Source organism: Bubalus kerabau, chromosome 23, assembly GCF_029407905.1.
Source record: "Bubalus kerabau isolate K-KA32 ecotype Philippines breed swamp buffalo chromosome 23, PCC_UOA_SB_1v2, whole genome shotgun sequence".
NCBI classification, from domain to species: Eukaryota; Metazoa; Chordata; class Mammalia; order Artiodactyla; family Bovidae; genus Bubalus; species Bubalus kerabau.
The window spans coordinates 28712035-28727647 of NC_073646.1; the positions used below are offsets into that span (position 1 = coordinate 28712035).

The window sequence follows — 15613 nt, forward strand, 5'->3', positions numbered from 1 at the left end:
CATTTCACACTATCATGAAATGATGACCCCAAGTAAGTTTAGTAAACATCTGTATTATCTCACAGAGACACAAAATTAAAGACATAGAAAAGCATTTTTTGTCCTTGTGGTGGGAACTCTTAGGATTTGTTCTCTTTTGTATATAATACACAACAGTGTTAATTATATTAATCATATTGTATGTTACATGCCTGGAACTTGTTTGTCTTATAGCTGGAACTTTGTATCTTTTGATGACCTTTTTCCAAACCCCACCCATACTGCTCTCCCACACATTACCACTAGACCTGTCCTACCAGAAATGCCACAAGGATTCCTTCAGGTTGACATGAAAGGATGCTAGACAGTAACTTGTAGTCATATGAAGACATACAAATTCCTGTTAAATGTAATGCATGGGCAGTACTTCTCTGGTGGTCCAGTGGTTAAGACTCTACACTCCCAACGCAAGGGGCCAGGGTACAATCCCTGGTCAGGGAACTTGATCCTGCATGCTGCAGCTAAGGCCTGGTGCAAACAAATAAAAATAAATACATACTTTTTTAAAAAGAATACTATCAGGAGTTGTGAAAAAGCAACTTACAGAATGGAAGAAAATATTTGCATATCATATATCTGATAAGGGGTTAATATCTAGAATATATGAAAAACAACAAGAACCAAAAAACAACAGTGGTTAAAAATGGGCAACAGACTTGAATATACTTTTCTTCTTTCAGAACCTTCCTTGCCATGTTGATTTCTAGATGGAGTCTGTGCCAGGTTCCAGTTAATTGCCTCTTGACTCCAAATTCACCCTTTATTGCTTGCTGTGCAAAAATTGAGGTGGACCACTTGAGTATTTTTTTCTAAACCAGCTGGCACAATGTTAGTTTTTGTCGACTGAACGCTCTGGAGAGTAACTGCAGGAGGAAGGGGTTTCCCTCCTCCTTTTGTTAGGTAGTCAGTCAGACATGAGCTGGTCCCTGCCCCATCCTGGACAGGGTCATCTTTCTCTCTGCCTTCCCTACCCCCACCCCACACTGGTGATCAAAACACACCTCAAGATCTTCCCTTTTTGTGATCAAGGACCGATAAGTTTCCAGCCTTATCAGGACCAAACAAGATAAAACCTGCCAGCACAGGTGCACCAAGACCTAAAAGATGACTCGAAGTAACCCGGGGTTCTTTATATTGTATTTGTAGTAAATTAGCATTTCAAGTTTGCCCCACCCACTCCGCCCCACCGTGGGTTCCACTTGGGTGCTTGTGGGTAAGTGCCTGTGCAACTAGTTAGTTATACAACCTAAAGCTTCCAATCAACTTAGTCAAATAACACAGGACAGAGAGAGGAGCTTGCCACCACTCTGAAAAACCAACCTGACCCTGTTGCAGGCGGCTTCTTGTTTCCAGGCAGCCTGCTCTCCTTCATTTTCTCTCTCTCTCTGGAGTGTACTTCTGCTTTGCTTAATACAACTCTTGCTATTTACAACTGCTCTCTGTCTCTTGATTGAATTCTTTCCTTTGGGGGATAAGAACCAAGGAAACACCCGTTTTGGTGGTAACAATTCTAGTGTACTCCTGTAACGGGCTCCTGCAGTGTGGCAGGGGTTCAGCTCTTGCAGTGCAGATGGCTTCTCCCAGCACCACGGTTCCAACTCATGTAGCTCCTCCGGAGCCCCAGTCCTGCCATGACAGGGGCCAACACCACCCAGCAGCCGTACTTTCCCCCAATTCTCCCCACCTTGGATGGCTTTGTCTCAGGATGCCTCCATTGAGATTCCTCTCCATGAATGACTTTTCTTGACACTCTAGATGGTAAGTTTGTTTTTTGTTTCTTTAATTTATATTTGGCTGTTCTGGGTCTTCATTGCAGCACTCAGGCTTTCCCTAGTTGCTGCAATCAGGGGCTGCTCTTCATTGCATTGCATGGGCTTCTCATTTCAGTGGCTTCTCTTGTAGAACGTGAACTCTAGGCATGCAGACTTAAGTAGTTGTGGCACATGGGCTTAGTTGCCACAAGGCACGTGGCATCTTCCTGGACCAGAGATGCAACCCTTGTCCCCTGCATTCGTAACCACTAGACCACCAGGGAAGCCCTAGATGGTAGGTTCTTGACATATTCCGGAGGGCAAATTTCCAGCAACTACCATTGTTACTGAAAGTTCAGCTTCCCTGTACACCAGTGCCAAAGAGAATCTCAGTTTTGGGTGAAATAGATAAGGAGAACTTTATTACTTTGCCAGGCAAAGGGCTTCTGCCTTGAAAAACTATGTGTCCCAACCCAGGATAATTTTTTTTTAAGACACCCAAATCTCTTTTAGTGGGAAAGTGGGACAGTTGAGGTGGGGGTCTTACTGCACAGCTTGTCCATTGGCTCTGCTTCCTGAGTCCCGTGGCTTCATTACATCTGGCAGCTCGGGTGGGCTGGAGAAGGGCTCGATGCACACGTCTTCAAATGCCTCGTCTTCCCTGAAGGCTAGCCCCACAGTCACTGGGGCCTGAGGCAGTGCCGTTTGGCTGGTGAAACCACACTCGCCCAATGTCTTGGTGTCATCCAGAAGCTGGTCGTCCTTGTACAGCTGCTGCTCATCCGGCGGACACTTGAGGATACCCTGGATGATGCGCTTCAACTCAAACACTCGACTCAAGTACTCGACTCCTTGGCCTCAGTGAAGATGGTGGTCTTGCTGCACCGGATCATGAGGAACACATCCATTGCCGCGGTGGCGGTGGTGTAGTTGCCTTTCCCCCTAGACTGCCAACCCAGGAGGATTGAATGAAGGGTTTTATAACAGGGACTCCAAGGTGGGTCTCTGACAAGATTAGGGTGTGGTCACCTTTTCTCAGGTGATCTCATCTTGATGAGCTGCTCTGATCTCTTTAATCAAGCGGTTTCTTGATGGCTCCTCCCTTGATTAGCAATTCCCTTGATTCTGCCCTTTGGAACTCAGGAAAGGTCATGCAGGCTGGAGTCTCACAAGAAATATTGCAGCATGCAGCTTAGGTAGGAGCAGAGAAATGGGGCCAGGAGCCAAGTAACAGAAAAGTCATGCATCTTGTAAACAGCAGGAGTCCATGGGCAGATAAGGAAAGCAAGCACCTTCAGACTTACAGGAAATTGGGTGATAAGGGACTGAACAGGTGACCAAGAAAGGTGAGGAAAGGCAGGAATCCCCTGCGTCTAAATGTAACCTTTTGCTCATTGTGTTGTCATTATGATAAGATTAACCTGACAGATAAGAATAGTCATCAGGCATGTATACCATGACATTTCTACTCTAAGCTAAATAGGGACAAAATCCCTCCTTCCCTCAGTAAAATGGAGCTGGGATGAAAAAATCAGGAAGATCAACGTCCAAACTCCTCATTCCCCAGGGAATCTTCAGTCCTTTCATTCTTACCCTTCTCAAAACCAACTTGCCAAAGAAACCCTGGTTGGCAGCTCCTCACCTGCCCCCTCTCCCTTTGAGACTGTATCCTTGCTTAAATAAACTTTTGCTTTACTTTCTAGACAAGTCTAGAAATGTTGCCCAAGTTGTCTGTGGGAAGATGGAAGAGCTAACTTTAATCTACTCAGAATAACAAAGAACAATGATTTACTTGTTTAAAGAGTGGACTTGGGGACTTCCTTAGTGGTCCAGTGGCTAAGACTCCAAGCACCCAATGCAGGGGGCCAGGGTTCGATCCCTGGTCAGGGAACTAGATCCCACATGCCACAACTAAAGAACCTGCACACTGCAACGAAAACCAGGGAAGCCAAATGCATAAATAAATATTAAAGAGCTGTGGCTTAGCTAGTTAAGAATCCGGCTGCAATCTGGGAGACCTGGGCTCGATCCCTGGGTTGGGAAGATCCCCTGGAAAAGGGAAAGGCTACCCACTTCAGTATTCTGGCCTGGAGAATTCCATGGACTCTACAGTCCATAGGGTTGCAAAGAGTCAGACACAACTGAGTGACTTCCACTCACTCACTCACCTACTTACTTAACCTCTGTGCTTCATCTCTGAATTCTTTTGAGATGAAGAAAGAACCTGGAATTCACTGACAACAGAAATGGGATGAAAGGGCCCCTGTGCCCGGGAGACGCACAGGGTCACACTCGGTCTCACCATTGGTGCAGCGCTGGGTGACTTCTGTGCCATCCAGTTACCCATGGCTGTGTAAGTCTCCAGCAAGCCCAGGTCTCAGCCCTGGTGCTCTGCCTCAGCCTAGGGAGGTGACGGATATACCTTATATATGCAGATCCTATATTCTTTAGAGCTCGCTTTATTTTTTGGCTAGTAGCCAATCTCTCTTTACTGAAATCCCGTTACAGTTGATAAAAATCTATATATTAAAATTTAGCTGCTGTGTGGCTTCCATCTCCTAATTTGACCCTGAGTGATACAGGGTCCCTGACCAACATAACAAGGATGAAAGACTCCCAAGCCTCTCACCATTATACAGTGTGGTGTGCTAAACCATAGTGGGACAGAGTGTGAGAAGAGTGGGTAAGAAGGTGCCTGCATGTCCATGAAGATGAGGGCATCAGGGCACTCTTGAGTTCATTATCATTAACATCTCCTCTTGTCTTTCTTCCCATGTCACTAGATCTCTGAGTGGCGTCAGTTCTCTCACAAGTCTGATCCACTCCAGCCCACTGCCACTTTGCATGCCAGGTCATCATCATCTCTGGCTGGTTTACTGTGAGGGCCCTTGTTCTAAATATCCTCTTTGCATCCACCCCTTGCTCGCTTCAGCCTGTTCTTCACAATGAGGCCATAGGAATTCTTTTTTTTTTTTTTTTTCAGAGGAATTCTTCTAAAAGACAAATTTGACTCCTTGATTAAAAACTGTTGGGACTTCCCTGGTGGTCCAGTGGCTACGACTCTGAGTTCCCAATGCAAGGGGCCCAGATTTGATCCCTGATCAGGGACTAGATCCCACATACTCCAACTTAAGAGTTCACATACTACATCTAAAGATTCCACATGCCACAACTTAAAAAAAAAAAATTCCACGTGCTGTAACTGAAGATTCGTGACACAATTAGAATGAAGATCCCACATGCAGCAACTAAGACACGGAGGAGCCAGATAAATAAATAACTTAGAAAAAAACAACTGCTGTTGGCTGCCCATTGCCCTTAGGTTAGCATCTGACTCATTTGTCCACAAGGTTTGGAAAGATCCCGCCTCTCCTCACCTTTCCAGTTTTATCTTGTGACACCCTTTCCTACATCCTTTCTCTCCAGCCACATGGAATGTCAGTTTCTTTGGGGACCTTTATAAGTACTGTTTCCTCTTCCAGGAAACCCTCTCCCTAACATCACCCTCGCCCTTTCACTCTTATCTTTGCTTCCTTAGCTCATCCTTAACCTCAGCTAAGGTATCTGCTCCTCTGATAAGCCTTCCCAAGCCCATCTTTCTCTGATCCGGCTAGGTGCCTCTTGTGTATAGTTCAAGCAAACCCTGTACTTCTCTCATACTTATCCCAGGTTAGTAACTGTTAATATGTCTCCTCACTACTGTGACGTGAAATTCATACTTTATGGCAAAAGAGGAGAAATTTAAACATAAACATGTTCCCCTGCCTTCTCTCTGCCCTCTACTGTGCCTTGTATCTGCATTATGTATGGACCAAACCGCCTCTTAGGCAGACATACCTGCTCAGCCATAAAGAGCAGCGTTCTCCCAACACCAACACAACAGCTCCTTAAAGTAGGACATTCCTTCCTGATTTTGTAAGGCGTTATGATGACCCATCAGGATCAGACCAGGATTGTGTAAACTGTTAATAGTACATCATTTAATGTATAGCCCTCTGTCCCCAAAAACTTATTTAATTGGGCTTTGATTTTTAATGGGCAGAACAGTTCTCAGAGTTTTCTGAGAGGCCATTCCCGGGTTATAATCCTCAATATGACTTGGATAAAAAATTTTCATTTCTTTCATAGATGTTTGTATGTGTTCAGTTACTCAGTTGTGTCTGCCCTTTGTAGCCCCATGGACTGTAGCCTGCCAGGCTTCTCTGCCCAGGGAATTTTCTAGGCAAGAATACTGGACTGGGGTACCATTTCCTCCTCCAGGGAATCTTCCCGATCCAGTGATCAAACCCACATCTCTTGCATCTCCTGTATTGGCAGGCAGAGCTTTTCCACTAAGACTGATTAGTTCTTCATTGACATACACTCTAAGCTCCATGAGAACAGAAACTCTTGTTCACCCTTTTTACCTCAGGATCTATTATAGTGCCTGATATATATTAGGGGCTCAGTAAATGCTGGGGGCGGGGGGCAAAAAGAATGAATAAACAAAGGTGACAGGGAGAGTATATGAAAGTATGTCATGTAATCAGAGTGTAGGGATATGGTGTTACCAAGTCCAAGCTTATTCTGCTCACCACATGACAGGCCAATTAACTGAGAGACAAGGTGTTGAAGCAAGGAATATGACTTTATTAGGAAAGCTGGCTGACCAAGAAGACAGCAGACTACCATCTCAAAATAACCATCTTATCGAGGTCTGGATGCCAGGTTCTTTTATAGAACAGAGAGCAGGGAGGTGAGGAGGTAAAGTAAAAAAGGCCATTAATTTTACAAATATCTCCTGGAACAACTAGCCTCGGGAAGGGGATGTGTTGATTTCTTCCTTCCTGTAGCCATCCACAGGTGGACAGGCAAGCAGGGCGAGCTTGGACTCTGTAACACTTTTAGTGAACAGAAGCAATGGAAAGCAAAGGTTAAGGTAAAAGAAACAGATCCAACATGGAGTCAGTTCTTCCCTGTAACAATTGGTAGGAGTGGCTGGATCTGAAGGGCCCTGTAATTAATACTAAGCAATTGGTACTGTTGCTGCTACTGCTGCTGCTAAGTCGCTTTAGTCGTGTCCAACTCTGTGCAACCCCATAGACGGCAGCCCACCAGGCTCCCCCGTCCCTGGGATTCTCCAGGCAAGAACACTGGAGTGGGTTGCCATTTCCTTCTCCAATGCATGAAAGGGAAAAGTGAAAGTCAAGTCACTCAGTCGTGTCCGACTCTTAGCGACCCCATGGACTTCAGCCTACCAGGCTCCTCCATCCATGGGATTTTCCAGGCAAGAGTAGTGGAGTGGGGTGCCATCGCCTTCTCCGAATTGGTACTATAAAATGTAAATAAAACAGCCCACATTGGCTGCTGGTGATTGGAGTGGGCTTCCTGCTCATATGTCTGGTTTGACTAGCAGTTTTAAGAACCTTTGAACGTGAATGACATTCAGTTTGTCACAGTTCCCACTGGTCCCCACGTTAGGGCCTCCTTTCATCGTTGAAGCTGGCTGCCAGCCCCACTGAGATCTGGGTCTGCTATCCCTGCAGGTGGGTGAGAAGTAATTTAAGGAGGGAAAGAATATAAGAAGAGGATTTAAGATAGGACTTCTAGAAAGATAGATCTGAAATAGAAGGGAAGGGTGCAGGGCACAAACTTTAAAGAATGACATAACCCTAGAATACAACATAAACTGATTAGAACCAAATAAGTCCAAGATGGTGGATCAGTCAACTTCTACTAGACCTCAAACCTCATCATACTCATTGTAGCACAGCACCTAGCTAAGTGACACACCCACAGCACAGTTCAGAGAGCCATCAAAGATGACAAGTGGGTGTGGCCCTGGCCCAATTCCTGGAGAGCCCCACCTCATTCCCTGAGATTAGCCTATGAAATCCTCTCATTAGCCTATGAAGTTACCCACCTGGTAAAAACTAACCTTGCTGTATTTTGAGGCTGCTCTGTCCTTCTGAGACTACCCACACTCTGCAGAGTGTGTTTCTCTCTGTGTAAATCCACTTCTTAGCTATCACTTGTCTCTCACTGAATTCTTTCTGTGATGAGACATCAAGAACCTGAGATTCATTAGGTGCTGAAACCAGGTGTGTGATCTCTGTTGGAAAACCATGAATTTTGGCTGGGTTTGAGTCCTGACCAGTAGGTTCAAGTCCCAGTCTGAGGTACACAGTTTCAGCTTCACCATTGGTGGGGGTGTACTTTGAGAATTCCTTGGGAGAAGTGAATTTGTTTTATTCAAAGAGCCCTGGGAGCAAAGGCAGACTCACAGCTAGTGTCTTCAACCTTCTAAGTTGGCCAGTGATGGGCTGGGTCTACCTTCTCCTGTTTGCTTTCTGAAACACAAACTGCCCTGATGAATTCTGAAGTCATAGCTGCAGTAGATCAACACTGACTCAGCAGCTTGCCATATTGCAAGACCAGAGTGGTGGGGGATATAAAATGTAAGAAGAAGCTGGACCATACAGCATCTCCTGGGGGAGAAATGACAGCCATAGACACAGTGCCCCATAGAGACAGTGGGCTGCTGCTGTTACCTGAAAAATGGATTTGCTTCTTGGTAGGTATCAAGCCAAGGGAGAAGGCAATGGCACCCCACTCCAGTACTCTTGCCTGGAAAATCCCATGGACGGAGGAGCCTGGTAGGCTGCAGTCCATGGGGTCGCTAAGAGTCGGACATGACTGAGCGCCTTCACTTTCACTTTTCACTTTTCACTTTCATGCATTGGAGGAGGAAATGGCAACCCACTCCAGTGTTCTTGCCTGGAGAATCCCAGGGACAGCGGGGCCTGGTGGGCTGCCGTCTATGGGGTTGCACAGAGTCGGACACAACTGAAGCAACTTAGCAGCAGCAGCAGGTATCGAGCCAAAAGTCATAATCAAGCCAAAGAATGGAAGAAGCTTCCTTCCTTTATTACTTGCAGCAAGTAAAGAGAACACAGAAGATCTTTCCCAAAGTATTCTATCTCCCTAAACAGCAAAATTGGGGAATTTTTAAGCTAAGAGTACATGCATATTCATGAAAGGGCCTGGGCTGTCCAGAGTCCAAGCTTTAGTTGATTGAAGTTTCAAGGATCAGAAAATGTCATCATCATCATCCCTTAGGTTTTTTTTTTTTTTTTTTTAATTTTATTTTTAAACTTTACATAATTGTATTAGTTTTGCCAAATATCAAAATGAATCCGCCACAGGTATACATGTGTTCCCCATCCTGAACCCTCCTCCCTCCTCCCTCCCCATACCATCCCTCTGGGTCGTCCCAGTGCACCAGCCCCAAGCATCCAGTATCGTGCATCGAACCTGGACTGGCAACTCGTTTCATACATGATATTTTACATGTTTCAATGCCATTCTCCCAAATCTTCCCACCCTCTCCCTCTACCATAGAGTCCATAAGACTGTTCTATACATCAGTGTCTCTTTTGCTGTCTTGTACACAGGGTTATTGTTACCATCTTTCTAAATTCCATATATATGCGTTAGTATACTGTATTGGTGTTTTTCTTTCTGTCTTACTTCACTCTGTATAATAGGCTCCAGTTTCATCCACCTCATTAGAACTGATTCAAATGTATTCTTTTTAATGGCTGAGTAATACTCCATTGTGTATATGTACCACAGCTTTCTTATCCATTCATCTGCTGATGGACATCTAGGTAAAAATATGGAACGCTTCACGAATTTGCGTGTCATCCTTGCACAGGGGCCATGCTAATCTTCTCTGTATCGTTCCAATTTTAGTATATGTGCTGCCGAAGCGAGCACCATCCCTTAGGTTTCAATTGATCTGGTAGTTGAGTGCCTGGGGAGTTTAAATTCTGCAAAACATCTCAAGAAAGCTTCAGGCTAGTCTTTACCATTGAAGCAGAATTGGGAATTGTTGTTTTTGCTGGGGCTTCCCTGGTAGCTCAGATGGTAAAGAAAGAGAAAACGAAAGTCGCTCAGTCATGTCAGAATCTTTGCAACCCCATGGACTATACAGTCTATGGGATTCTCCAGGCCAGAATACTAAAGTGGGTAGCCATTCCCTTCTCCAGGGGATCTTCCCAACCCAGGGATCGAACCCAGGTTTCCCACATTGCAGGCAGATTCTTTACCAGCTGAGCCACAAGGGAAGCCCAGGAATACTGGAAAGAAAGAAGAAAAGTGAGGTCGCACAGTCGTGTTCAACTCTTTGGGACCCCATGGACTGTAGCCTGTCAGGCTCCTCTGTCCGTGGAATTTTCCAGGCAAGAGTACTGGAGTCAGTTGCTATTTCCTTCTCCAGGGGATCTTCCTGACCCAAGAATGAAAGCCTAGTCTCCCGCATTGCAGGCAGATGCTTTACTCTCTAGGCCACCAGGGAAGCCCTAAGAGTATTGGAGTGGGTAGCCTATCCTTTCTCCAGTGGATCTTCCCAATCCAGGGATTGAACCCAGGTCTCCTGCATTGCAAGCAGATTCTGGGTTCAATCCCTGGATTAGGAAGATCCACTGGAGAAGGAAATGGCAACCCACTCCAGTATTCTTGCCTGGAGAATTCCATGGACAGAGGAATCTGGTGGGCCACAGTGCATGGGGTCACAAGGAGTCAGATACGACTGAGTGACTTTCACTATCTTTGCTATCGTTACTTCTCTTGCTCTGTAACTGTTTATTCTTATTTATTTATTCCAGAGAATACATGAAGTGTCATACCACAACAGATTGAATATTGATATGAGAACCCAGCTGTCTTTTATTAATCCAGACATTAAAAAGATATGAAAAAATATAAAATGTGTCCACTTCTCTCAATAATTTTTTTTGGTTTGGGAAAATATAATTATTTTTGAAATATTTATGTCAATATGCAATGGTTTTTATTTCATAATGAACAAGTAAATATTTAAAAATTCTTTTTTCATTTCTAATATGGAAACTTTAATCTTTTTTATTTTTCATTTTACTTTATTTTTTTGCTATACCACGTGGCACATGGGATCTTAGTTCCCTGACAAGGGATCAAACCCACACGCCTTGCATTGGGAGCTCGGAGTCTTAACCACAGGACCACCAAGGACATCTGCAAACTTTTAATATATATAATTCCTAAATAAAAAATCTTAGATATTTTCAATAAAATTTTAAAATGTTAAGGGATACTGAGCTCCCAAAATTTGAGAGCCAGTAATTTAGTAAGCCATGTGCGCTTGCTACTTGATGCACTTTGAAAAATGAGGTACAGGACAGTGATAGTGAGATAAGGGAGAAAAAGAGGAGTAAGCCCTAATCACTAATCATGCATATTCTTTTGATAGCAAAAGGAAAAAAAAAAAGGCAAATTAATTTTGTACAGGAATTTTAACATATTCTGTACAATGGTCTGGCTTTCTGACATCATTTATACAAATTTGCAGAGTTTACTTGACTATTATGATCAATATTTGCTTCCCTGACTATTTTATCAAACCCCGCATGTGTTAATTTTCCTCGAAGGTGTTTTATCATGTGATGTACTTATGTTGCACCAACATAGACAGTGTCATCCTTATTAAACATGAGGAATGTTTCCTCTGGTTCCTTCTTTACTCTATGTTTTTCATTTTTCTTGCCATCATGATCAAAAAAATCCAGAAAGTTAGTTGTACTATTTTCATCACCATTTGTTTCATTAATTTTTTCTGAAACTTTGCTTCTAGGGAATTTTGCCCAAGAGACCTCATTACAGTCTTCAGTTTGGGGATGTTCATCACCATCCTTGTCAACTAGTGGAGCGCTTCTTTCAATTCTGTGATCTCTTTTCCCTTCAGCTGGTCAACCATTATGTCAGTGTCACTTGTCTTCAGGTGACAGTCACACAGACATTCAGCTCATTAGTCCTACTCAGCTCCTCTGAAATATTATTTCTTCTTAAGGTTTATATGTTGATACATATTTTAGGTAAAATTTACATGCAATAACACACAAAAAGCTTATGTGTGCACTTTTAAAAATTGTTTTAAATTGAAGTATAGTTGATTTACAATGTCACGTTACTTTCTGCTATACAGCGAGGCGATTCCCTCCTCTTCTCCCTCTCCCTCGACAATCACAAGTCTATTCTCTGTGAGTCTGTTTCATAAATAAGTTCATTTGTATCATTTTTTTAGATTCCACATATAAGTAATATAACATGGTATTTGTTTTTCTCTTTTTGACTTACTTCAGTTCAGTTCAGTGCAGTCGCTCAGTCGTGTCCGACTCTTTGCGACCCCATGAATCGCAGCATGCCAGGCCTCCCTGTAGTATGAAAATCTCTAGATCTATTCATGTTGCTACAAATGGTATTATTTTGTTCTTTTTTCATGGCTTCATAGTATTCCTGTGTGTGTGTGTGTGTGTTTATATATCACATCTTTATCCATTCATCTGTCAATGAACATGAGTTGGCTATTGTAAGTAGTGCTGCTATGAAGATAGTGGAATATGTATCTTTCTGAATTATAGTTTTATCAGGATATATGCCCCAGAGTGGGCTTGTTGGGTCATATGATAACTCTATTTTTAGTTTTTTGAGGAACCTCCATACTGTTTTTCTGCACCAATTGACTGCACCAATTTATAGTCCCACCAACCGTGTAAGGTGGTTGTCACGCACTGGGTTTTGCAGTTTCATTGATTTATTGGACAAATGCGTGGGCGCATTGGTAACTACCCAATGAGAAAGAAAAAGTCGTTTGTGACATTCAGGAACTGGCTTTGCACTATCAGGCTTTGGTATTCTTTTGTATTTTGTTGCTGAGTACAAGTCTGCTGTATGAATATACCATACTTGGCTTATCCATTCACCTGTTGGTGGACATTGGGTTGTTTCCAATTTCTAGCTGTTCAGAATAAAGATGGTATGAATAAAAAGTTTGTACATATGTATTTTGTGGACATAGATATTTTGTGAACATATATTTTCATTACTCTTCTGGAAACTAGGCGTGAAATTGCTGGGTCATATGGTAGGTGACATTTAGCTGTATGAGTAGCTGCCAAATTTTCCAAAGTGTTTTACCATCCTACATTTTCCAACAATGTGTGAATGTTTCAGCTGCTCCACTTCCTTGCCAACCGGGTAGGCATTTCATTGTTTTAAATGTTAGCCATTCTAGTGGGTAGGAAATGATACCTTGTGGGTTTAATTTGAATTTCCTTTTCAGAAAACATCATACATTATATTAAATGAATGCTGTTCATTTGAATTTTACCATTTTTAATATATTTGTATTACTGGTACAATTATATTTAATTTTCAAACTTGCTTTGGTTTTATCCTTGTGGTTTTTGTGGTGGTTTTAGTCACTAAGTCATGTCCAACTCTTTGTGACCCCATGGACTGTAGCCTGCCAGACTCCTCAGTCCATGGGATTTCCCAGGCAGGAATACTGGAGTGGGTTGCCATTTCCTTCTCCAGTGGATCTTCCTGACCCACGGATCAAACCCAAGTCTTCTGCTTGACAGGAGGATTCTTTACTACTGAACCATCAGGGAAGCCCTTTATCCTTATAGAAGGAGCTATAACATCAAGCCATTTAATTATTTTATTTCTTTAGGTTAGGTTAAGTAACTTCAGTCGTGTCTGACTCTGTGCGACCCCATAGACGGCAGCCCATCAGGCTCCCCTGTCCCTGGGATTCTCCAGGCAAGAACACTGGAGTGGGTTGCCATTTCCTTCTCCATTATTTTTTTTAGAATAAGCCATTTATATCTACTTTTTGGTTTTTATGTGTTCAAGTAACATCATAATAAAAATAATATGTCAACTTTTTTTTTTTTGGCTGAGCCATGTGACATGTGGGATCTTAGTTTCCTGATCAGGGGTGAAACTCAGGTCCACTGCATTGGAAGTGAGGAGTCTTAACCACAGGAATGCCAGGGAAGCCCCTTAACATTTGAAGCTCATAATTTTTACTTTATAAGATGTAAGTGCATTGCTCAAGTTTGAACCACTAACCAATGCACACATTTCTGCCATTCAGGTCTTTGTCCAATTTTCAGGAAGTTAATTCAGTTATAACATTTTTAATCTACACATGCAACTTGTTTCTAGTCACCTTATTTAGATTCAGGTGTTTCTCAAGATTCCATTACAATTTCAAAAAAATCTCCTAGGCTAAGGCAACATATTTTTCATAAGTAGCTTTCATTGTGTTAGTATTTACTGGAGTAATTCTTAGAAAGTAACTTTATTCTTCAGTTGAGCAGGTGATAAACTCACTAAAGCTCTAAACATCCCTTTACTAGGTTCTGAACTTTTTTTAAACATAATTCTCTCATTTTGATAATATAATTTGGGGAGATATATGTGACTTTTCAAATTTGGGCTGGAAGCTAGGTGAATAATGGGCTGAAATATTTTTAAATTTTATTTTAAAATTATAGATGTATATGACAGTATATGACATCAAGAGTTTGGAAAACACAAGAAAATTAAACGAATTGCCCTTATCTGGTATCCTAACACATCTATGATCATTTTATTTATTTGATGTCATTGGGTCTTAGTTGTGTCATGCGAGATCTTCCTTGAATAGTGCAGTATCTTTCATTGTGGGGCACAGACTCTCTGGTTGTGGCCTGAGATCTCAGTAGCTGCTCCAAGCGGGATCTTAGTTTCCTGACCAGGGATGGAACCCACATCCCGTGAATTTGCAAATGTGTGAAAGTGTTAGACACTGAGTCATGTCCGACTCTTTCCCACCCCATGAACTGTATCCCTCCAGGCTCCTCTGTCCATGGAATTTCCCAGGCAAGAATACTGAGTGGGTTGCCATTCCCTTCTCCAGGGATCTTCCCAACCGCAAGATTGAATCCAAGTCTCTTGCACAGCAGGCAAATTCTTTACACTCTGAGCCACTAGGGAAGCCCAAGGCCTATTCTTAATCACCAACCACTAGGGAAGTCCCATGTGTATCAATATTTTAGATTTCACATCTTTATCATTCTTGATAGTCTTGTATACATGCAGTCTTGAGAATCCTCTGAACAGTTTGTAACATCTTATTGGTTCCCTCATTAATTTTTTCCATAGTCCATTTTGATAAATGAGGAAATAAAAACTATGTTGTTTGCACACCGTTATTCAAGACTGGAGTCATATTGACTACATCAAATCAATGCTTGAGCAAATGTGAAATTAGAGCTTCTTTAGCATGGAACATCCTGGGTGTCATTTTAAAGAACATGCTGTTTTAAAAAATAGTCTTTAATAAATAGCTGATGTCATTCAGACCACTTGCTATTTAGGCCCTTTGACTTTTTTTTTTTTTTTTTGTCATTAGAAGGCACATAAATTAGGTTACTGTCATTCGCAATGGATTTCAGATTGAATCTGCATGACTCCCCTCCAGAGTTGTTACAAGTTTCAGAAGCCACCTAGCTCGTGATTGAACCCAACCAGTACCCTCCAAAATCACGTCTCAGTGCTCTTTTGTTCTTCTATACTCCTCTTGGTCACTCTCATGAAGTGATAAGAACTTGCTTTGCCTTTTTAAAAAATATTTATTTATTTATTTGGTTGCACTGGATCTTAGTTGAGGCATCTAATTGTTTTTAACCAGAAGGCTATTTAATTTGAAGGCTATTTGAAGGCTATTTCAAATCCTGTAGGTATGGGAATCATTAAGAGTCTGAAGGGTAATTTAAAATTTTCAGCTGCACTTTACATTAAAGTAGTATTTGGGGATTTGGGAAGGTCTCAGGACTAGACCTGTGGATACCTAGGTTAGGATAACAAATTTGCCTTGTCACAGAGACAGTATTCTAAAAACCTTACCGTCAACTATCACCTTGCTTCAGTGGCAGAGTCAGCACTGAGCTGGCTGTTCATTTGTGCGTCAGTCT

At 42.5% G+C, this 15613-nt stretch overlaps 1 non-coding gene and 1 pseudogene across 1 annotated transcript; both read right to left on the bottom strand.

Moving 5' to 3' along the window:
• Positions 1–2183: 2183 nt before the first annotated feature.
• LOC129637574 (elongin-B-like) lies at positions 2184–2713 on the bottom strand (annotated as a pseudogene).
• A 6728-nt stretch (positions 2714–9441) lies between these two features.
• Positions 9442–9548, bottom strand: LOC129638247 (U6 spliceosomal RNA). The gene has a single exon (XR_008707754.1). It is a non-coding gene; the product is annotated as a U6 spliceosomal RNA (small nuclear RNA).
• Positions 9549–15613: the final 6065 nt, after the last annotated feature.